The 19,586-nt window shown below is 38.2% G+C and overlaps 2 long non-coding RNA genes across 2 annotated transcripts in view; both read right to left on the bottom strand.

Annotated features, from left to right (window-relative positions):
* Positions 1–4,061: 4,061 nt before the first annotated feature.
* Positions 4,062–7,340, bottom strand: LOC144255956 (uncharacterized). The gene is made up of 3 exons (XR_013344009.1): positions 6,840–7,340; positions 6,512–6,639; positions 4,062–4,622 (listed from the first exon to the last, which is right to left on the bottom strand). It is a non-coding gene; the product is annotated as an uncharacterized LOC144255956 (long non-coding RNA).
* Positions 7,341–10,525: 3,185 nt separating this feature from the next.
* The window catches only part of LOC113186847 (uncharacterized), a 36,694-nt gene continuing 27,633 nt past the window's right edge, over positions 10,526–19,586 (bottom strand). Inside the window, exons 2-3 of the long non-coding RNA XR_003301337.2 lie at positions 12,256–12,379; positions 10,526–11,506 (exon numbers count right to left, since the gene is read on the bottom strand). This is a non-coding gene — a long non-coding RNA (uncharacterized LOC113186847). The remainder of the gene's footprint in view (positions 11,507–12,255; positions 12,380–19,586) is intronic.

Raw genomic sequence — 19,586 nt, 5'->3', positions numbered from 1 at the left:
TTGGGGGCTAAGGATCAAATCTAGGGCCTTGTGCATGCAAGTACCTTGTCAGATATTTGACTTGCAAAAAAATTTCTACAATGGAGCTACATCCCAGCTCAGAAATTCTTGTACTTTCTTCTCTCATGTGACAGTAGACTGTCTATTACTGGGATATGGACACCTGAGTTTGAGGACCGGTCTGCAAACACTGCACAAACGGTTATTTTTTCCTGTTTGAAAATGATCAGAGATGAGGCCCTTCCCCAAGCTCATTCCTGTGGGGCAGGGTGTTGGCCGCTGGGCCCACCCTGTGACCTCATGACCTTGTTGATTTCTGTAGCTTTTCCACAGAACTTTTAGGAAGTCATACCATAATAGTAGTGTATTCCTATTTCTTCTTCTAATATTAGATGCATGTACTTAAAAAAAATGTAACCAAATGTGTTCTAGACTTATCATCTGAGATTTTTAGAAGAGATTGAATCAATTTGTAGTTTTATTTTTTAGTCAGACATAAGAACCTCAGAATGAATGGAGATTTACTCATTTGAAGCTTTCTTTCTTAAGCCAGAAGTTAAACCCATATAATATGGAGATGGCTGTTGTGGAGTGTGTAACTGAACTCAGAAAATGGTTCCACTTAGTATAGCATAAATTTTTTTTTAAGTATAATGTAAGAAGTGCAAAATTTGTATCCTGAAAACTATAAAACAGTTGAAAGAAAATTTTAAAGTTCTAAATAAACAAAAAGACATCTGTTATGGTTTATTATATGAAATGTCCCCTGAAAGCTCATGTGTAAGACAAAGCAATAAAGTTTGGAGGTCAAATGACTGGGTTACAAGATCCTTAACCCAATCAGTACATTTATCCGCTTAAATTCATTGGGTGGTAATGTAGGCGACCAGGATGCAGCTGGAGAAGATAAGTCACTGAGGGAGGGCCTTGGGGGCATATATCTTGTACCTGGTGAGCACAGTGCTCTCTTTGTGCTTCTTTTGACCATGTCCTGAGCTGCTTTCTCTCCCATACTCTTCCACCATGATGTCCTGCGTCACCTGGGCCCAGATCAATGTGTGGACTAAGACCTCTGAAACTGTGAGCCCCAAATAAGCTTTTCCTTTTCTAAAATGTTCTTGTCAGGTCTTTTGGTCACAATAGCAAAAAAGCTGACTAGTTTTATGTTCATGATTTTATGTTCATGGATCAGAAGATTTAGTAGTGTGAGAATAGGAACACTCTTCTGATTGATCTGTAGCTCCAACTCATTCTCTTTCAGATCTCCAGCTGAGTTATTTGCAGAAATTTACAAAGCTGATTCTAAAATTCAAGTAGAAATTTAAGGGACTGAGAACGGCAAAACATTCTTGAAAGTAGGAATAAGATTAGAGAATAAAATTAGCTTCCAAATTTTCAAACTTATTACAAAGCAATGGTTTTCAGGATGGTATAATGAGGGCATAAGGCTAGACATTTATGTCAAAGAATATAATTGAGAGTTCAGAAATAAGTCTTCACATTTAGGGTCAATTGGTTTGGGACAAAAGTGCCAGGATAATTCATTGGGGGAAACTATAAGATTATCTTTTATTTTTATTCTTCAACTTATTTTGTCTTGGGCATGGAATAGTATTTTCAATAAACAGTGGTGAGAGAACTTCATGTCTACCTGCAAAAAAAATTATTTTGGACTCTTACATCATGTCACACACAAAATTAATTCAAGTCAGGTGCAATAGCGCATGCCTACAATCCCAGTGACTTGGGAGGCTGGGAGGAAAGCAAGTTTGGGACCAGCCTCAGCAACTTAGTGAGGCCATTTCAAAATAAAATAAAAAGGACTGGGGATGTAGCTCAGTGGCAAAGTGCCTCTGGGTTCAGTCTCCAGTACACTCCAAATTAACTCACAGTCCTAAATGTAAGAGCTAAATTATAAAAATATTTAAGAGAAAGCATAGGTGTAAATCTTCATGACCTTGGATGAGGCAATAGTTCTTAAAGATGATGCCAAAAGCACAAGCAACCAATGAAAAATTACAAACTGGGTCACATCAAAAATTTTTTAAAAAAATGTATTACAAAAAAAATTGTATTTCAAAGGTCGTGGGAGTAAAAAAGGGAGTAAACCCACAAAATAGAAGAAATATTTTTGCAAATCAAATAACTGACAAGATAATGGCATCTAGAATATATAAAGAATACTTACAATTACATAATAAAAAGATGATTCAACAACAAGAAAAAACTCTAAAAACCCAATTTAAAAATGGACAAATTATTAAAACAAATATTTCTCCAAAAAAGATGCAGAAATGGTCAATATGTACATGAAGAAATGTTTAAAGGGCTGGAGGTCTAGCTCAGTGATCAAGCACATGTTCAGCATGCCTGAGTCCCTGGGTTCTATCCTCAGTAGCCACCTCCTCCACACACAAATGCTTAACATCACTGATAATTAGGGAAATGCAAACACAAATCATAATGAGATGCCAATTCACATTTATTTGGGTGAGTAGTATAAAAAACAAAAAACAAAAACTAGATAGTAACATACATTCATCAGGATGCAGAGAAACTGAAACCCTTGTGCCCCGGTGGTGGGAAGGTAAAATGGTGCAGCCACTATGGAGAATGGTATGATGATTTCTCAAAAAATTAATCATAAGATTACCGCCTAATCCAGTAGCTTCACTTCTAGGCATACTAAAAAAAAGTGAAAGCAGGGATTTAAACAGATATTTGTACACCGATCTGCATAGCAGCATTATTCATAATAGCCAAAAAGGTGGAAGTAACCCAAATGTCTGTTGATGGATGAATGGATACTCAAAATGTGTCTCTCTATTCCCATAGAATGAAATATTATTCAACCTTATAAAGAAAGGAAATGTGGACACATGCTACAACATGGTTGAACTTTTAGGACATTACACTAAGTGAAATAAACAGTCACAAAAGGGCAAATATATAAAATTCTGCTTATATGTGGTACATAGAGTAATCACATGCAGAGAAACAGAAAGTGCAATGTTGGTTGCCAGGAACTGGGTAGAGGGATTAAGGGGAGTTAGTATTTAATGAATACAGAATTTCAGTTGGGAAAGATGAAAAATTTCTGAAGATGGCTATTATTTAAGTAACATTGTGAATGCCCTTAATTCCACAGAACTGCATACTTTAAAAGATAATAAAAATGCTAAATTTTTATTATATATAAATCTGTATATATATATATATATATATATATATATACACACACACACACACACACATTTGACACAATGAAAGAATGAATTAAAACATAATAAAAAGACAAAGAACCCGACTAAAAATCAGGCAGAAGATATGAATATATATTTCGCTAAGGAAATTATAAAGCCAGGTGCAGTGACATACACCTGGAATCCCAAGGACTAAGGAGGCTGAAACAGGAGGATTGCAAGTTTGAGGTCAGCCTCAGCAATTTAGGGAAGCCCCAAGCAACTTAGTAAAACTCTGTCTCAAAATTAAAAATGGGGGGAAAAGGGGAATTCTGGGGATGTAAGTAGTGGCGAAGCACCCTTGGATTCAATCCCCAGTATACATACACACCCCCCCCACACACACACACACATACACAAATGGCCAACAAATACATGAATGATGTTCACAATCATTAGTCACTGAGGAAATGAACATCAAAACCATCACAAGATACCTGTTCACACCCACTAAGATGTGTATTTTAAATATTTTATTTTATTTTTTAATTGTAGATGGACACAATACCTTTGTTTTATTTATTTTTATGTGGTGCTGAGGATCGAAATCAGGGCCTCATGGAGACTAGGTGAGTGCCCTACTACTGAGCCACAGGCCCAGTCCTTAAGATGTTTTTTTTTTTAATAAATATTTATTTATTTTTACTTTTCAGAGGACACTAACATCTTTTATGTGGTGCTGAGGATCGAACCCAGGCAGCACACATGCCAGGCAAGAGGCTACGGCTTGAGCCACAGGCCCAGCCCCCTAAGATGGCTTTAATCAAGAAGACAGATAACATGTTGAGAGGGATACGAAGAAATTGTAACCATCCTGTACTTCTGATGGGAATATAAAAGGGTGGGATCATTTCAGAAAATGGTCCAAGAAGCTCCTCAACAGTTAAACATAGAGTTCCCAAATAAGCCAGTAACGGATACAGTTATAGACTGCAGTGATGGCTACACAATTCCAAGTACACTAAAGAACACTGAATTGTATTCTTCAAATAGATGAACTGTGTGGTCTGTGAATTTAATTTTTAAAAATAATTTAAAAAATAATAAGCATGGGGTGCTTGAGATATGTTCATGAGATGATGAAAGTACCAAGTTGTAAATGCTTATCAAGCGATTATACTTAATTGTTTGCTCTCTCTTCTCTCATATTTGTGAATATAAGTTTAAAAATTGAGGCTATTTTTTCTTGAAATCAAGAGTTGCCATTTTTTTCTCTGTGGGAAAAAATGGTATCATATAATTTTATTATCCTTTCTTTCTCTCCTCTCTCTCTCTCCCTCCCCACCTCTTTCTTTTTTGCAGTACTGAAGACTGAACCCAGGGTTTTGCACATGTGAGGCAAGTGCTCTACTGCTCAGCCACATCTCCAGGCTTCCTTCCCTTAAAAAAAAACAAAACAAAAACAAGTTAATTGCATTATTATTTTTATGTCATAAAGTACATCCATTTGAAGAGTATTATTCAATAACTTTTTTGTAAATGTGCATGGTTATCCAAATATCACCACCATTCAGCTGCAAAACATTTGCATCACCCAAAGTGTTTCCTGGTGACTATTTGCAGTCAATTCCCGCACCAGCCTTGTATCATCCCTACAGCAAAGAGGGACAGTAAGATACCTGAATATCTTCTTTCTATTCCCCCAAAACCTACATAAGTTAAAGGAACAATGAGAGCAAGTCTGAGCTGGAAAGTCCAGATATGTATTATCTTAAAGGACAATGGCTTTCTCTGTGCACAGGGCACTAGGGCAAGGGAGTGTTATCTGTAGAAAGCTACTTCCTTGCATGCACACCAGGACAGTTGCTCCTTGGGACTCTAATCAAGCTGACGTTGATGAAGTCACTGCTTCTGCAGCCTGACATGTACAGCCCCTCTTTGAGTGGGGATGCACGTGGAACTCGGGGCACCGTGGAAAGCATATGTGTCACTCGTCCTTTGGGTTCCCACTAGATAAAACACAGGGAGGGAGAAGAGGTGCTGTTCAGCAAAGCACCGTGAGGGACAGAGGTGCTGTCTGTTGCCTGTTACCACTGAACTCCTCTTGGGGCAGTCTCTCATCTCTGGTAGCTTTCCCCATTAAACCATAAGTCTCCCATGCTGTCTCTGGGCACTTTCTTTGGCTTTTCTGCAGCCTAACCATTGCCCTAACACAACTGGGCAGAAGATGGATTGAGATACCTGAGCGGATTGTTTAGGTTTCATATCATGAAAAGGGTCGATGCACAATTACCTATACATTAGCAACGTGCTTAATAAACTGAGCCTGTAGCATTGCAAATACCAATTTTGTGTTGGAAAACAGGTATTTTCACCCACACACAAAAAATGGTATTTATGTTGAGTATAATAGATTTATTTTAAATGGATAAAACAGTAAGTTCTCGGTTTTAATTCTATGGTTAATGTTAACAGATGTAACCCACATAAACAAAATCTTCTTGGGGTTCTCAGTAATTTGTAGAGTGTAGGGGTTCTCAAGGGAATTCTCAAAAGGAATACATCCGAATCACCTTGGCTTCAAGTCCCACACTTTCTTCAGCCCTCTGATATTTCTCTCCACCAACTTTTCTGGAGCTCATCCTGGTAAGGTTACCCATAAATTCCCAATTTTGAAATCCACTTGACATTTGCATTCCTTATCTTATTTGACCGCCCTTAAGCCTCTAACATTGTTGTCCACTCCCTTCCCAAAAATCTTTCTCCCTTTGATGTTGCAATACCACCCCACCTCAATGTCTCTTCCTATCTTTCTGTCTTTCTAATCCCCTTTGCTTGATCCTTGCCCTGACATATTGGCCATTTCTCAAGGTTTCAACTTAGGTTTTTGTTTCTCTCTAGTCTAGGTATTTTCCCTGGGGTGTCTTCTTCAAATTTGTAACTTCCCTTGCTGCCTCTATCCAGTGATTCCAAAATCTGCATTTCTTCCCTGAACTTGATATCACTTATTTCTACATGGGTACCCATGTCCAGATAGACATCCCTAAGGGAAGATGTGTAACTGAAACTCATATATAACTTTCCCTTGCCAAACTCACTTTTTTTTTTTTACTTGTATGCATATTTTTGTAATATTATTATCCATTTATTTGGAAACGCAAGACAATCGTTAAAAAAAAAATAACTTGTGAGGTTATCTTTGACACTTTCTCTTCTGAGGCCCCTCCTCCAATATGCGTTAGATCTCCAAAACCATTCTATTTTCAAACCACCTCTCATGTTTATTCCTTGTTTTTGATCCTTTTATTTATGCTCACACCATCTTTTACCTTCACAGGAGATCAGTGTATCTCTAATTTTCCTCCCAGTGGCTTGACAGAGTTTTCTTTTTCCAAGCATACACAAGTTTGTCCATTGTATTTTGAGTGTTTAAAATTCTCCCGTGCTTTCTTCCCACCTATAGGATAATATACACATCAGCAGGCAAAAAACATATGAAGTCCTGTTTGCCATGTTTTTCAGCTTTGTCTCTTGCCACCCCAAATTATACCCTATCTCCCAGCCATGACTTGTGCCTTTGAGGCATTCAACCCACGGACCCTCTACTGATGGGGTATATCCCAGCCCTTTCCCTTTTATTTTTGAGAAAAGGCTTACGTTTCATAGGTTGGCCTTGAACTTGCAATCCTCCTGTCTCAGTCTCCCAAGTAGCTGGGATTAAGGCATGCACCACTGCATCTGGTTACCCATGCATAGTTTCTAGGTGTCCATATCTTTCTGTCAGCAGAGCTCCTTCTACGGGTTTCTTCTTTGTTGTTTTTTCCAAGTCTCTTCTTAAAGGTCATCGCTTTTCTGAAATCATCTCCTCTCAGCAAAGAAACATATTTGCTTGCTTTCTTTTGCAAATTCTCAAATCAATGCTCATCAGCCCTTATCATATCTCATTGAACTGTTGATATTTGTTTGCATCTCTAATTCCCCACTAGACTTTGGCTGTAGGGCTGTCTCCTCTGTGCCTAACCAGTGTCCAAGTCCACTGTGTGTGTGTGTGCCAGTGGATTAGTTGGGTGGGAAAGTCAGAAGACGCTCCTTTGCTTTCTCTCTGAATCAGCTGCGGAGACATGATTTCTCTCCACAGTTAAATCAGATGTGAATACTGACTTGCTTCACCGTGCAGAAAAGTGCACATCCAATAACCATCCGATGATACAGATGAAGCAAAGCTTCCCTCTCACAGAGGGACCAGGAATTATTTCTTGCAGTCTTGTTATTTGCTTCTTTTCATAGATTAGGAACAAAAGAGATGTTGGGATGAACAGACTCATGGGGAGAAGGAAAAGTCAGGTGAGTGCCTTGGAAAAAAAGGTACCAAAGTCGATGAGGGAGATAGAATAAGAAGGAAAAAAAAAAAAGATTGTGGGAAAGAACGTAGAGAAACAGTACCAAAGAATAGTCCATTTGCTGCCAATAAGGCGCAACGGGGGAAAAAGAAATACAGGAATGAGAGGAAGCTCTGACAGGATGCAGCTTCACAATTCTTTTCAGAGTTCAAGCTCAGGCAGGCTCCTGGACATTGTCTCCAAACTATGTGTTCACCCTGACGCTCAGATCCATGTATGCTTTCTCTGAAAGGAATTTTTGGGTCAAAAGGCCAGAGCCTCTACATTAGAAGAAACTTGTCTTTTCAGGATATAGGTACCATCTTAGGAATAAAACCAGCTCACACCCCAATCATTTGATGAAACTGTTCCAATAATGATGAGTGCAGTTTCAGATATTGATGAGACGCCCAGAGACCCCAACTGTTATATTCAAATTCTTCCATCTGGTGCTTTTGTGTAGGATTTTAATAAGATTCTATACCAAAATTCAATACTTGTTTTAAAAGTTATTCTCATTTGTAAATTTAATACTCTTTGATGTTAAAATCGTAAGTAATTTTTATTTGAAGAACAATAAGAGACCATGGCTGTAGCTGGTAAGCTTGTGAGTTAAAGAGTAATAGAACTATAAATTTAATCATATCTTTAGAACTGCACCAGAATGTAAGAATTGAATGTATAGTTCCCTAATTTTTTTTTTAATGATTGCTTTCTCCAGAATTGGAACTTATTGGTTTAGTAATAAGTTGCATACTGAATGAAGTGGACTCAAAACTTAAGAAGAGCTGGGCATGGTGGCACACACCTGTAATCCCAGCGGCTTGGGAAGCTCAGGCAAGAGGATTGTGAGTTCAAAGCCAGTCTCATCAATTTAGTGGGGCCCTAAGCAACTTAGCAAGACCCTGTCTCAAAAAAAAAAAAAAAAAAATTAAAAGAGCTGGGGATGTGGATCTATGGTTAAGCACCCCTGGGTTCAATTCCCACTATCCCCCCCAAAAATAAATAGATGAATGAGTGTCATGTGGTAATGTTTAAAGGTAAAATATGTTCTCTTATTGAAACTACTGTAATATTTGCCTGGTATTGAAAGATAATGTCACATTTAATCATTTTAAAATCAGAAGAATTACAGAAGCTAAATAGTTTACAAAGATATGGTTTAACAACCACATTTTCTTTCTTTCTTTTCTTTTTTTTTTTTTTTTTAATCAGTATTGTGGATTGAACCCTGGGATACTCTATCACTGAGCTACACACCCACACCTTTTATTTTTCAATTTTTTTTTACTTTATTTTTATTTTTTATTTTGAGACAGGGTCTTAACAAGTTGCATAGGTTGGTCTCATACTTGTGATCCTCCTGCCTCGGCCTCCCAAATTGCTGGGATTACAGATGTGAGCTACAACAACCAGCTAAAACCTTTATTTTCAAAGTACTGATCCATCTATTATTAAGGCCTATAAGAAAGTCTTTCATGTATAAATCCTCAAGTCAGACTTATTAATTTTTATCTTTCTTTTTAGTGTTCTTCAAATACCAAAATAATCACCAAGCATTTAATAAGAGTTTCCCAAGTTCTATCACTCAAATAAGATTTCACCAGTTCGGCCCAATGATCATCCACGGGGGGGAGATGGATTTGCAGTCAGGAAACAGGCGGAAACATAACTTTGCTGTCAAATATAGTGCTCATTCTTCCTTATCTGCCACCTGCTTTTTTTTAAATACTGTGTGCAAGTCTCTCAAACCTTGTACCATGGGATTATAGAGTGTTTGAGACTGAAGGGAACAGAGAGATGTGTCAGCTCCTGAATTGCCTATGATCACCAACTCACCTGGAGAAGAGTCCAGGTTGGAACCCAGGCTTCCAGCTCTGGCCACCTCTGTCACATCCCATCCCATCACTTTGTCCCAGGACTCACTGTCCAATGCAAAGATTGTATGACTGACATTCTCCAAAGTCTGGGATACGCATGTTCAGATGCAGGAACCAATATGGTTTATGAGACCTGGTGCTGGTTCCCTGCGATAGAATGAACTACTCAACAATCATTTGTCTATGTGTACAAGTAATAAAGGAGAGAGAAGGAGTAGATGAACAAGAGTAAGGTGGTCTGGCATAGAAGCAACTGAGTTTAGCATTATTTTTTAAACATTTATTTTTTTAGTTGTAGTTGGAAACAATAACTTTATTTATTTGTTTGAACCCAGGGCCTCACAAGTGCTGGGCTAGTGCTCTACCATTGAGTCACAAGCCCATCCCAAATTTAGCATTTTCATGAGCAAGGACTTGGCTTTATATTGCCTGGCTTCCTCCTCCAGCTGTACCTTATGCCAACTACTGTGTGATTTGGGGCCAGTGACTTGACCTCTCTAGCCTCTGTTGTGGGTTTTCTGTGATGACTTGATGAGCTAAAGTATTTATAACTGGACCTGGCACTTGGTAAGCACATACATGCTAGCTATTGTAGAAAGAGCCCTGTATACAATTTGGTGGCACGTAAAGGTGTCATGTGAAGTCACTCACCTGTAAAGTTCTTGGTCTTTTCATCATCTCTTTCTCTTGGAGTGTTCTCTATACCACCCAGCCAGGTTATGCAGGTACCATTAAATTGCATTTTTTAATGTGACCCTTAGAGATCCATATGGAAATAGAACCTAAGTTTTGTTTTGTTTTGTTTTGTTTTGTTTAGGGCTAAAGGAGCAAACTCATTTAACCCACACAGACTACCTCAAGAGTAATTCACCTATGTCTCTAAAAAGCTAGGGGGAGGAATGACCTCATTCCCATTCATGCATTCATTAATTGAACCTAAGAACAAGATTCTAACCTTCAAGCAGAGTTGAAACAGAAGGACTCCAAATTCAAGGAGAAAAACTACCTAAATTATCCATATATCTTCCCTTTCTCTGCATTTTCTGGGACAACATTTCAAGTTTATTAGACAGGTTGTTTGCTAATATTATGCTTTTGGAACAAAACCCTGAGTGTGTGCTTTTTAGAGAATCATGTAAATCATCAAGGTTATACGTAGAACAGTGATTTGCTCAGTGACCAACAGGTCCCCACAGAGAGCAAATATACTGCTCTTGCCAGAGAAAGGAAGCATAACGCTTCCTTATATTTCTAGCATCCTAGGCTTGCAAGAAAACACACATCCTCCAGATAGTCAGTTAGCTATTCAAATAAATATTGACAATAGGTACTGCTTATTACAGAAGGACTTATTTCTCGTAATTCCACTATTAACAATAGGATAGCTATTTTCTGAAATGTCAGCATTACGTGAATTCATTACTTTAGTCTTAATTTTAGAAGTGATTTAGAAATGGAATATTTAAGAGGGATCACATATTTTAACTCAAAACAAATTAACAAAACTAAAACATCACACATACTTTGAAAAAGTAGACGTGCAACTGTGGTTGAGTTCAACCGAACAACGTTCAGAAACAGATCAGCAGGCATCTGTGCAATGCTAATGGCTTTCTCACATTTCCTTGATGATGTCATAATTACCTATGGAAATACAGAAAGCCACTTCCCATCTGCCCAACACAAACATGTCACCTCCTGTTTTTCATTTCCTTACAGTGACAGTCAGCGTTTCTCCAGTTTTCCGGATAGCTTTCAGTCCTGAAATAAGTGTTGTTTTAAAAATTTCTTCCTAGGTTATGTGAAGACATATCTAATAAGCCCTAGACTGACACTTTTTTTTGTAGAAGGAAAAGAAAAAAAGATTACTGTGGAGCTCAGGGACGAGATCAAGCTACACGTGGCTGCAGTGTGTTCAAGTGCTTTGCCTTTTGATTCACCCAGACCCTTTTGGCCAATGGGCTTCATGCAGAGTCACATGACAAAGACCTGCCACATCATTTCTACTGCCAGCCACGGACCAGCTTTCACAATCACTCTGATAGTTTTAATCTTCTGTGAAAATCTGAAAGAAAAAAGTAGGCTTAATTTAGGGGTGAGTTTTGGGGGTGACTTGCTTTTCAGGGTCTCTGATGAAATGAGCCCTTTTGTCTAATAAGACTCAAGCCTGTTAGAATATTTTCTGGCTTTTCATGTAGAATGGATAAGGACATGGCACTCCTGAAGCCCAGACTGTCAGATGTAGCTGCCTCGTGTGGTGTCCAGTACTGTCCCTTGGTCACCTGGTAGAGACACAGTCCTGCCTGGCCGGTGCTGGCTCCTACCTCCTGTGACAGGGATCTACTGCTACCTATACTTAGTTGTATAGGTAGACCAATTTCAAAAGGAAAAGAAAGATTTTTCAATATACTGTTACATTTAGCAAGTTAATTTATTCTCAGAGTTTCCTGAAGTGTTTTGCTTCTGTCTTATTCTGTAAGACTCTACTTCAGGGTTTCACCCTGAGAAGAGTCTGTCCTGGTTTCAGAGGTGAGTCCAAAGTTGTGTAGGAGGGGGTCTGGAGTTCATCCACGTTTTAGACGCGGTCTGACATTTGTACACACGGCCTTCGTCCCTTGTGACTTATGAGCCTCGAGAGTGAGAAATACATGATTTTCCCCATTCCATCACTTAGTAGGTCTCCTTCGGAAAGGAATGTGTGCCCAGGAGCAGGACATACAACTGGGTCCTTCCCTAAGTTCAGACTAAGAACCCTGGCTACCTACTAACTAGCAGCACTTGGATATCACACAAATACAGGTTGAGTATTCTTACCTTAAAACTCAAAAATCCAAAATGATCCCAAATTCAAAATCCAATCGGCACTAACATGAGGCTGCAAATGGGAAGTTCCACCTCTGACCCCATGGGGATGGGTGGCAGTCAAAATGCAGGTGCACTAAAAATAAGATATAAGGTTATTTTCAGGCAGTGTCTATAATAAGGTATACATGAAACAAATGAATTTTGCGTTTAGACTTGGTTCCCATCCCAAAGATATCTTATTATAGATATGCATATATTCCAGAGTCTGAAATCTGAAACACTTCTTGTCCCAAGCATTTTGGATAACAGATGTTCAACGGGCACATTAAAATCACCTAGCTCTCCTGCCCCTGTCCCCAGCTACTCCTGCTCCGTGGTCTCTGGTCAACAAGCTCCTATTCATTTGGTCACCCAAGCCTTAAACCCAGGGTCATTCTCAGTTTCCACCTCACTAGAGCCCTCCCCCCCATCCACATAGCATCCACCTTTAATTAGAAACCTAAGACCTAAGAAAGTATTCAAATTTATTAAGTATTCTTGATATGTACTGACATTACCTTAATTTCAGCAAGGATAATATGTTACTAAATTAATATAACAGCTTCCAGATCAGCGTCCTTGTCCTCAGTGCCCCTGCATCATGGTCTCCGTGAGGGTTCATATCTTGCATATCCTTCACTTGTCGCCGTGTGAAGGAGCCTGGCAGTCTTAGAATGTCTCCACAGATGGCTGCTGCTAGTTCACCATGGCTATCAACCATTTCTCCCACCTCTGGGCACAGTGCCTGATTTTCTACGGGGAAATTGGCACCCTCTTTCATTTTTCTTTGATCTCTGCCATCCTTCTCTACCCTCTCTGACTTGGCCAGCTCCAGAGACTGGAGATGAGGAAATGTTGTACCTTTGGCCCAATGATTGATTCAGGCTTGGTCATTTGTCTTTGTCAGCCCAGTGGAAAAAACAGTCTTAGGAACCACTGGTGAGGAACAGCTTCTGTGGGGTTTACAAACCAGTGGACTTCAAGCCTGGCTGCTGGCCGCCATCTGGACATGGTGGGCACCAGGCCTTGCTGGAGATAGGCTGACAGAGGAGATGTGTCACACAGGCTCTGACATGTCAGTCTGTGGGACTGGGCTTGCTCAAACCACTTCACCTCTAGTTTATTTCAGTTTTTCAGACCCTTTTTTGTTTAAATCAATTTGAGTTGACTTTTTTTTTAACTTGAGAACAAAAGAGACTTGATTTCTATTTATGGCCATGTAAGATCCTTAAGGATTAGGCTTCTCCCTGTCTTTTTCTTTTTCCCTTGAGACTTTTGCACTAAGTACTTCCTGTTCATTCTTCAAGAACCAGCTAAAATTTTGCTACCTCCAATAAGCTTCTCCTGACTGCTCCAGGCTCTCTGCTCACAGCTCTGTCATAACACTTATCATATTCCTTCCTGATTGCTGTTTGCTTTCTGGGCACTCTCTCTGGGAACCCATAGAGCGGGACCAGTCTGTTCATAGATGTATCTCCAGAACCACGTGTATTCACACACATGTCTGAAGCAATGATTAAAGCCTCAAAGAAAGAGAAAAGAGAAGTGATTTTCTCAGTTTAATGGAAAACATGATTCACATATTTAGAAAGATCACTTGCTTTGGGTAAATCACAAAGGTCTGAGGCAAAGACAGGTTTGGAAACCTGAAGACTGTTTAAGTCATGTAGGCAAGAAATTCTGGCATGATGAATGACCCACAGTACTGTGAGTGTGAGGATGGAGAGGAGGCAATAGATTTGAGATAGTCAAGATAATAAGCATCAGATATTGAGACAATGTAGGGTAAAGAGAAGAGAGAAGTCCAGTGACTTAAGGTTTCAGGAGGCAGGAAACACAGAAGAAAGAATTTTGAAGTTAGGGAAAGTTCTGCTTTTTTTTTTTCCTAAGTTAAAGTTGAAGTGTGGTTTTTATACAATAATATTCACCCTTTTAAAATATACAATTCAAGGGACTTGTAATATATTCACAAGATAACCATAACCATTATATAATTCCAGAACATTTCTCAAAAAAAAATCCCAAGCCCATATTAGCAAGCACTTCCCATGGTACCATCTCCCCCAGCCTCTGATTATAACTGATCTATTTTATGTCTGCATATATTTGCTTCTTCTGGACATTTCATGTAAATAGAATCATACAATATGTGTCTATTTGTGTCCAGACTCCTTCACTTAGTATGACTCTAAGTATTATCCCTATCTTTTTACTTTGTGTATTTTTGTGGCTAAAATTATTTACATTGTATAGATATATCACAATTTATTCATTCATTCATTCGTCAGTTGATGAACACTTGGTTGTTTCCATCCTTTGACTATTATGAATAATACTTTTATGAACATTTTATGTGCAAGAGTTTTTGTAGACATGTATTTTCAATTCTCTTGGACAAATGCCTAGGTGTAGATTTTCTAGGTTATATAATATCTCTACGTTTAACTTTGGTTCCCCTATAGTACTGAGGATTGAACCCAGGGCCTTGTTTATGATAGGCAAATGTTCTATCAATGAACTATATCCCCAGATCTCCATTTTTAACTTTCGGAAAAACTGACAGATCATTTTCCAAATTGGCTGCATCTCCCTACATTCCTATTAACAATTTACAAAGTTTCAAAAACCCGAATCAACACTTGTTATGTTCTTTTGTTTTGGTGACAGCCATTCTAGCAAATGTCAACTGGTTATCTCATTGTGGTTTTGATTTGCATTTCCCTAGACTGATGATGCTCAGCATACTCTCATGAATTTTGTGCTATTTGTGTATCTTCTTTAAAAAACATGTCTTATTCAAATGTATGAATTGCCAAGATCATTGTAATGTCATGTGTAGCTAAAAAAAAAAAAAAAGAAAAAAAAACATGTCAAACCAGATTCTATGAATTTTTTAGAGAACAAAATTTTATTCTAAAAATAGAACTTCAGTAACAATAAAATACCAAAAGGCAATCATGATAATACAAAAGGGGAAAATAAATAACAGGAATTTGCTCTATTATTTTTCTGAAAAATATAAAATTATCACAGTAATGTGCTGCTAACTCTCATTTATCAATATTTGAATTACTGTGTGAAATAGCCAAAGAAACTTTAAAGTCATAGGATAGATGGCTTCTATCTAATTTTTAGATTGCTTTTATCTTCAAGTAAAAGTGTCTTTTAATACCTGGATTGCTTTTATTGTTAAGTAAATGCATTCTCAAGCAAAGCAAACAAATTTATATGTGGGCCTATTTTCAAATGGAATTATTTTTGTTATTGAGCTGTAAAAATTCTTTATAAATTCTGAATACTGGACCCTTATCAGATATATAATTTGCAAATACCTTCCGACTTTGTGAATTATCTTTTTATTTTCTTTTTTGTGTCCTTCACAGCATAATATTTTCAAAGAAAATCTCAATGAAATTCAATATTTCTATTTTTCTTCTGTTGCTTGTGCTTTTGGTATCACTTCTAGGAAATTACTGCCAAATCAAAGATCATGAATATCTATGCCTATGTTTTTTTCCAGAAGTGTTGCAGATTTAAATCTTGCTTTTAGGTTTCTAATTAATTCTGGACTAATTTCTATATATAATGTGAAGAAGAGTATAACTCCATTCTTTGGCATGTGTATATTGGTATCATTTTGTTGGAAATAATTATTCTTTCCCCCATTGAATTGTCCTGACACTGTTGCCCAAAATCAATTGATTTTGGATTCTCTATTTTTCTCCATTTAGCTGTATGTCTATACTAGTGCCAGTGCTATATGGTCTTGATTACTAAAGCTTTCTAGTAAGTTTTAAAATTCAGATGTGTGAGTCCTCCAACTTTACTAATTTTTTAAAAAAGATTGTTTTGGCTAATCTGGATTCTGTGGATTTCCCATGAATTTTAGGATCAGCTTGTACCAATAAGTGAGCTGAGATTTTGAGAGGGGTTGTGTTGAATCCGTTTTGGGGATATTGCCATTCTTAACAATATGGTCTTTTGATTCATGAATATGAGTTATCTTCCCATTACTTAATTAATTTTATTCAATAACATTTTCACTGTACTTGCACTTCTTTTTTGTTAAATTGACTCAAATTTCTTATTGTTATGGAGAGGATATTCTAAATAGATAATTTCCTTTCAGGATTATTCATTGTTATTGTGTAGACATACAATTGATTCTTAAAAAACTGATCTCATGAGGGGCATGGTGGCACATGCCTGTAATCTCGGCTACTCAGGAGGCTGAGGTAGGACAATCATGAATTTGAGGCCAGCCTTGGCAATTTAGTGAGGCCTTGTCTCAAAATAAAATTTAGAGCACTTGCTATACATGTGTTAAAACCCTGGGATCAACTCTCAGTTACAAAAAAAAAAAAAAATAAGGAAAAAAAACTATCAAAAGCTGATTTTATATCCTGCAACCTGCTAAATTTATTTATTAGCTCTGTAGATTTTGAGGGTATATTAGTTCCGTTGTTGAAATATTAAATTTTAGACATCTAGCATGTCATTGAACACAAACAGTTCAAGGAAAGTGTCTTGGATGGGTTTGGAGGTCTTATAACTATTGATCTTTTTAAATATCTAAAATCATATTTTGTTTAAGGAACTGGAAAGCTGAGACTGTCATCTGAAAATTGTTTTTGAGGACAAATTTTTTAATGGCATGTAGACAAATGGGTAGAAGAATTTGGAAGTTCCTGTCTCCATTTCCTTTTGATTTTTTTCATAGTTAACATTCCTTTTGCTCCTGCAGAGGAGGCTCCACACCAGCACATCTGCCACGTGTTTTGCTGTTATCGATATGGATGCTCCAAAGTCAACAGGTGTTTTCTGATGTCAGAGCCTTTCTTGTTTTCTTTGGAGGCATTCCAGTGCTGGATAAAGACATGTTTGCCTGAAAAGGCTTATCTCCTAATAGGAGCAGCTTTCCTGAAGATGCTTTGGGCCACCTTGCCAGGGAATTCTCCACCAGAGAATGTCCCCACAGTCCATCACACTTCCACACCTGAGTTCCAAGCAGTATGTGTTGTAGGATACACATTGTCAGTGTCTCCATGGAAACCAGATCAAACATTTTGATTCAAAATTTTGGTCTCCATCAATATCTAAGAATTGTTTTTAGTAGGAAACAGGTATAGCACAGGGTCACCCTTTTTTCTTAATTTCTTACTAAATTTTTGGTAAGATAATGTACCAAGAATTTTAAGCTTAAATATCCACAGCTACTTTTAAGCACATAATGCAAAGCATGATATTTAGATTTTTTTTTGTATTGGACATAACCATCTTGGTGTCCAGCCAATTTATTTATGTCTATTAGCCAATCATCTTGAAAGAAAAAATTCACAGTGGTGCATGCCTGTAATTTCAGTTACCTGGAAGGTTGAAGCAGGATGATTGCAAGTTTGAGACCAACCTCAGCAATTAGCAAGACCCTGTCTCAAAATAAAAAATTTTAAAAATGGATGTGGATGTAGCTCAGTGGTAAAGTGCTCCTGGATTCAATCCCTAGTACCCCCTCCCAACAGACAGACAGACAGAAATCCTCTATTCATCAGAAAAGTAAATTACTAAAAGCCTTATTTATATTAATAAGAACTGTATATTTTATGTACTTAACTACTTATTCATATAAAAAAGTCTGTGGATTATCTCTAAATGAAGCTTAATTATCACAAATTCTTAATTTAAGTTGTAGGTTCTATCATTTTTCATTCTCAAAGTTATTAAAGAAGATCTTTCCAAAACAGGAAAGGATATTTGGTGTATTGTTAAAACTAAAAATGGATTTTGTAGCAAACTAATTTGGGAAATTTAAGCATTTTTTCCCCATGCTCTAAGTTGACCATCCCTTTTGAGCTAGATCAGGAACCAATAAACGCCCCCTTTCACATCAGGAATTATTTTTGTTGCATAGTTCAATGACAATCAGTTTGGCTTTCCTTTCATAAATATAACCAAAGTCTCACATCAGTAATAATACATATAAAAAGTGTCACATTAGTAATAATACATATAAAAAACGGAATGCACCTCAAAGCCTCATTTCAGAGGCCATGACCAGCAGTTCTGAGAAAACAACGGAACTGGTCTCTTCTCTTTGGATATTGAGTCAAAGTGAGTCTACTCATGTGTGAATTGTGGAGACTAAAACTCTAAAGGACAGGGTATCAACATGCTTACAGTGTGTACAGGTCAAATCAAAGGTCATATACTAGAGGAAAAGGTAATAGAATAGTTGGAAGAAAAGGTGGTGCTCTTTGTAATCTTTTATGAGATGTTTGGGACGTGCTTCTGCCAGAGGCAGGCCGTACTTCCATACTTCTGATTTACTTTGGGTGATCAATGATAGTGAATAGGACTATTTCTATCTGGCCTGCCTTTAGAACCGATCAGCAGAGACAGCAAATTACTGATGCTCAGTACTGGACTCTACCTCCTTGTCATGATAGTGGACTCTTCTCAGCACCCTTCCTCTCCCCATAGGCTCTCCAGATTTCCCTATTCCCTTCTCAGCTATTCTCATCCTAAGGGAAGGGCAGAGTGTAGGTCTAGCTTTGACCCTTTCCACCCAACAGGAACCTCTCTACTGTGTGACGAAGAGCAGCTTCTCGCCTCTGAGGAGTGTCCCTTCCCCAAGGAATGGCAGACTGACCACCTCTATTCACTGTCCTCCCATTTCTTGCTGTGGGGACCTACCACACTCCTATGGGTCCTGAGGCTTGTCATCTCTTAGTCTTTGCTGTTGTCACCATCTGAGCCAAAGTGCCACAGCTTACGCCTCTTGGCCACTTAGATGGTCCTTAATTTTACTTTGTTCAGAAAAGTCTCTCTTACCTGATACCTTATCAGCCAGGAAACTGAATAGTGTAATTTTGCTGGATGAGGTTGGTGATCCTCTCTGAGGGTTTATTTGAGAGAAAGTAAATAGCATAATAGTGGAGAAAGCATTCTTGTGGGGGGAAGTTAAGATGCTCAGACTCCTCGGCTAGGTTTCCCCGGGCGGTTAAAACCTTAACCCCCAAAAGAACACACACATGATGGGGTAGCCAGCATTCTTTCATTGTAGAGCAGGTCCTTCCCGGGATAGTCTTCCACTTTGGATCTGGATTCTGTGCTTTCATTTCAAACCTGGCTCAGGAGTCACATTTTGCACTGTCACTTTCCTGCCAACCCTCCAGGGTGATGGCTAGCATCCCCCTCCCTGTCTCTGCTCTCCCCACTGCAGAGCTGGGCACCCAGACACAGTCCCAGACTGTGCATCTGCTAAATCCAGGTAGGCAATGGGGACATGCAGAAAGGAAAGGATT

Source organism: Urocitellus parryii, chromosome 7, assembly GCF_045843805.1.
Source record: "Urocitellus parryii isolate mUroPar1 chromosome 7, mUroPar1.hap1, whole genome shotgun sequence".
Taxonomy (NCBI): domain Eukaryota; kingdom Metazoa; phylum Chordata; class Mammalia; order Rodentia; family Sciuridae; genus Urocitellus; species Urocitellus parryii.
The sequence above is the reverse complement of the archived record's forward strand: the minus strand, read 5'-3'. Positions and strand labels throughout refer to the sequence as shown.